The 5,447-nt window shown below is 40.0% G+C and overlaps 1 pseudogene; it reads right to left on the minus strand.

Moving 5' to 3' along the window:
* Positions 1–4,923: 4,923 nt before the first annotated feature.
* LOC117181726 lies at positions 4,924–5,048 on the minus strand (annotated as a pseudogene).
* Between the last annotated feature and the right edge of the window lie 399 nt (positions 5,049–5,447).

Raw genomic sequence — 5,447 nt, forward strand, 5'->3', positions numbered from 1 at the left:
CGCGTTAGGTATCGCTAATTCAAAATCTACAACGAAATTTTTTGGTTCTAAAACTAAACCCCTGTCAGTGCACATTTTGCAGAGAGCAGCAAAACATTGTTGATACGTGGGCGTTTTTTTATTTTTCAACAAAGAGGAAACAAGTGGAATATAATGTCCATTAAAAAAGCTGTGCAGTGTGAACAGTTGAGTGAAAAATTTAATAAAATAATCAAATGTACCATCAATGTACAAATACCTTAAAATAGTCAATAATTCTACATTTTTCTCAGATGTAAAAATTACAACATTTTCAGTCTCAGGGTTTTAAATAATACTAATGAGAAATAGATTAATGCATTACAGTGTATCTCTGAAGAAAAGGGCGGCGGATAAAAGGGCGGGGGAGAGAAGGGCTGGACATTGGTGGATTTACTGTCGTAGTCTGTGCAGTGGAAGGGGACGTTCGCTCCCTTCAGCCGGTGGCTGCCTGTAAAGGTTGGGAGCGAAAAGTCAATCTCCCGGTTAAACGATGTTGTCTCCGAATGTAGATGTGTTAACCAGATGGTATTCGACCTCTGATATGAAGCCGTTAGTTTTATTATGCCAAATGAATCCTTGTTTGAAAAAAGTATCCATTATGGAGCCTGAATAACAACTTCTAAATGAGGTTAAAAAATATTCGCGTTACTTGAAAAGATTTTGACAACCAGGCCGTCCATAAGCCTACATAAATTTGCTTGTTACAAAGTTTGGTGGCTTTGGTTATCTAGTACCAGTACACGTCCGCTGATGGCGCCACATTTTCCCTCAACACAGGCAAGTCTGTTTTGTCAATGATTAAACGCACACAAGCGCTTGATGAATGTCGGCGTCTCATCATCCATGGCCAAATTTTGTCTGCGTAGAGGTAAAATGTGGTGCCACCAGCGGATATGTACAGGTACTAAGTACCGAAAACCACCAAAACTTGTAACAAGTAAATGCATGGAGGTTTAGAGGGCCTGCTCACAAATAGATCTGAAACTCTGGACAACCCAGTGGGCACAAAGTTTGGCGACGTCTTTACGACACCGTAAAGATGTCGTAACGATGTCGTAAAGACGTCGCCACATTTTGTGCCCACTGGGAATCTTCTGAAACACTACAAGAAAACTAAGTGAGACCAAATCGAAATATTTTCAACGAAGAAATAGCAAAGGAGGCAAAAATAAAGCTGACCCGGTGTATTTTGGCGGTTCAAAGAAAAAGTTTAAAGGGGATTGAAAATCGCCACAAGTTAATAGAACGGTGGATTATTACTAAGTAGCGAGAAACAAACTAGTGGTGCATTTCCGAACACGTGATTTGTTGGCGATTTAATCAACTTCTGTCTCATCCGAAAGCTCCTTTTCAGGAGCTGGGTTAATGTTTTTGAATATATTACAGTAACAAACGGTACTACACAAAAGCGCCAATATAATAACAGTTTCTTGGGTTGCCTACTGTCCTTGAGACTAAATCAGTCTGTGGAAACGTAAACAGTCTGTAGAAACTGGTGGCGACGCATTGTTGACACTTGCCTGCTTGCTGAGAAACTGCATGGACCATCAGTTCTAGGAAGACTGAACCAGTGGATCTATTATTGGCTTTCTTGTGTATATACATTGCGCTTTACTTTCTTTCCATATTCCATACGGTTAAGTCCCTCGACGCGTTCTACGCTGTCATGTCAGAGAACCTCGGATTTGGCTATCATGCCAGCAATACCTCTGGAGTTAGCCCTATGGGGGGAGGGGGGGGGGGTCAATGAGCAGCAATTCTATCAGTTAGGGTACCAGCCACTGATACGGGTTAACCCCGAAAAAGCTACTAGCCGTGAAAGAAAACATTGTTATGTTAGAATTTTTTTAAAGGGTGAATCCTGCTCGTTTAGAAGGAATCCAGTCAATACACTTAAGTGTGTCTGTCACGTATGTTTTCGCCATTAAGAAAAAAGGTGCTCTGAGGAGGCGCATCCCCTGGCGAACCGTATTAACGGAAAGGATACGCTGAAGCGTACCCTTATAGTATCCACATAGTATCCCTTCCGTATCATGCAAAAAAAACTAACAAAACAGGAAAATAGGCATTTAACTTGTTGCAATTCTGTGTTTTTGCAGCGTTAAAAATTGTTTAAAATTTCATAATTTCTGCCAAAGGCGACTTCGAACGCATACATAGTCGCTTAAGTAGTATGCTGCTACTGAAAGAAGATGCGCTTGAAGTCGCCTTCAGCCTATCTTGATAACAGGTATATTTTATTTTTTTTTACTTTTTAGTTTTTATTGCATGATACGGAAGGGATGCTATGTGGATATTATAAGGGTACGCTGTAGCGTATCCTTTCCGTTCATTCTGACCGCCAGGGTCAGCACGCTGCAGATCCTGAACCACAAATTGTTGGTCAGATCGAGTTCCATATTGATAGGGCAACGTGCAGTCAAATCGAGTGAGTTTTTGGTTGTACCACATACTCAGAAAAAAGTTTGGTTGGTTCAAAAAAATTTTGGTTGGATCAAACAAATAAATACATTGCGATATAGTCAATCAAATGTTTGGTTGATGCAACCAAATTTTTTTAGAGTAAAGTTTGGTTGATTATAATAAATAGTTTCCTTGATCCAACCAAATATTTGGTTTAATCCAATCAAATATTTTATTTGGATCAACAATCGTCGTTTCAACGGTCGTAAAAGATCTTTTCTCATTAACTAAAGCTTTTGGTAAGCATCACCTGCAGAATCAGAAAACCAGATTCAAAAACAGATTACCTGCACAGGTTAACTAATCTGTACCCTATAGACCAAAACTTGTACTAGCATTCAAAATGTTCTGCATATTCTTGTAGACCCCAGTCTTGCTATACATTTGACACTGTGAGTGTCCACTTGTTCGTAGCACAAATTTTGTAATGAACTCACGATTCCGACGCATGATCTTTCCGACACAATTCTTGTCGCGCAAACTGGCTTTCGGTATGTTTAGTGTAGTGAATAGAAGAATCTGGTTAAATAAACCAAATTATCACGTTTCTTTAACCAAATCATTTTCTAATAAATTATATATTACGCTTAACTCATTTATTTGGTTGAATCAAATGTTTTGTTGAATCAAATTAATCTTTCCTCTGAGTGTAGGACGAAAAAGTATATTTGATAGACTAAGGTTCAGGTTTAAAGAGATTTTTGGTTTTGTATCCTATAGGGTCGCGCTTTTATGACAAACATTATAAGCATCGGCGGACAAAGCTTCTCCACATAACATCTAATAGCTTCACAGCGCAACAGGTGACAGGAATAATACACTTGTTACCGAATCAATCTAGACAACTACCTCAGCTAGCAGTAAACTTCGATTACTTGGAAGATGTTTCTGATAGTGTTGTGGAGCACTGGACTAGCTTACAGGAAGAAATCTTTTTGCATCTATCAAATGACCTCCCATCATTAAAGAAGACTGAACAGCGCTATCCTAAGTGTTTGTCGAAGGCATAGAATCGTTGATAACAATATGGTATGGTACTTACATCTATCTTCATAAAAGTTCGAATAATACATTTCAAAGAGCAGTGGAGTAACTACGATATCGGGGCCCCAGATATTTTTTCTGTAGCGGACCCTTTATTCGAAAAATATGACAATATAGGCTATACCGAACCAAACTTTTAGGGGCCCCTGATGTTACGGGGCCCCAGATAACCTACCTGGCCAGCCTGGTAGTAGTTACGCGACTGTCAAAGAGTCTCCTATAGCAGGGGCCTTCAGCGATTAGAAATTTTGTCCCAAATACTCAGTTGCAAGATGTCTCGATTCCCCCACTACAAAGCCTCACTTAGCACGGAAAAATTCCGTCTCAGTCTTACAGCTAAGTAGAGGTTCATGGCGGTGGAAACGAGACATGTGGCAAATGATTATTTGCGGCTGAATTTCCCCTTAGTCCAGACCCCAGTAAACATTGTTACAGAACAGATCTGTAACTGTTCTAGAACATAAAAGAACCTTTTCTAGAACAGGTTAGTAACAGGTTACGAATATGCGAGTAACTATGTCATCCCCCATAAGCTAGAACAATTCTGTAACTGTTCTAGAACGCTGTGCCATATGATCTCTAACATTTCTAGAACAATTCTAGAACTCGGATAACAGTGTTATGTACAAATTCTGTAACACATCTAGAACGCTGTTACAACTGATCTGTAACATTTCTAGAACTCAATTACAAATTTTTTATAACAAATCTGTAATAGATCTAGAACGCTGCGAGAAAGGATCTATAATATTTCTAGAACAATTCTGGAAATTTGGTACGCTGCGTTGTAAAATATATACGACAATTCTATAACAGTTCTAGAACTGTTATGTATCAAATATGGAACAGTGTTATGTACCCCTCATAGCAATAGGATATTCGATTTGACCCCATTTATGACCCAGGTTATTCCAGGGATAACCCGCCGGAATATCCTGCTAGGCGGAAATTTTGATATTCCCATTGATATCTTTTAATCCGGGACAGCGCGTACGCAGTCCCGAATAACAAAAGTTATACGTCCGAGATATTCACATTAAGGTGTTCGCACAAGAAAATACGTATGTAGTATGCTGTTGCGCTGCTGCGGTGCGTGCTGGCTACCTACCGTTCACCTCTCAGACCGCCGCTCGAGAAGCAGAAGTTTTCGACGTTGCCAATTTGGTTTATTATAGTATTTAATCATATATCTATTTATATAAATTACGTTATCCGTAAACACACCAATATTGGCAACATCGAAAACTTTTGCTTCTCGAGTGCCGAGTCATTAGAAGAACGGTACATAGCCAGCTCCCATCGCAGTAGTGCAACAGATCGCACGCGATTGGTTGGCGCTCTGTGTGTGTGTGCACGGACAGCTCGTGCGTGAGCCGTTTCCAGCATACTGCATATGTAATTTCTTGTACGAACAACTTTAGGGATATTCGCAAGGTCATCTCGACCGTAGTGCAATGGCAGAGCCTCGCCCTGGAAAAACTGCCTTGTTGATCTCGGTGGCCTCTACGCCAGCTAAGTATGCTTCTCGCCGTCTCTGCTCCTCTGTTAAGCCTGGTCTACAATCGTCGCAGACAACCGGTCAGGCTTTGGTCAACTACATGGGAAATAAATGGCGAAATTCAGCGCCATCTGCGATGGTCAGGAGAGCTACAGAAGCAAGCATGCATTGGTCGCTTTATATGTGCATGCTTCTTTCTTAGATGCGTTGACTAGTTAGATAATTTAAGGAAAAAGGATGAATAAAGACAAAACTAAGGAAACAAGAAACGCAAAGTAAGAAATTAGAGATAACTAGCCTTCAGTTTCTCATTTACTTAATTTTGCTTTTATTTTTGTATTTTAAGTGATTGAAGTGACAGCGGCACATGAAAAACCGTAATGAGGTTATGGTCTCATACGGTAACTTCTGTAGCACTTCA

Source organism: Belonocnema kinseyi, chromosome 1 (genome assembly GCF_010883055.1).
Source record: "Belonocnema kinseyi isolate 2016_QV_RU_SX_M_011 chromosome 1, B_treatae_v1, whole genome shotgun sequence".
Classification (NCBI taxonomy): domain Eukaryota; kingdom Metazoa; phylum Arthropoda; class Insecta; order Hymenoptera; family Cynipidae; genus Belonocnema; species Belonocnema kinseyi.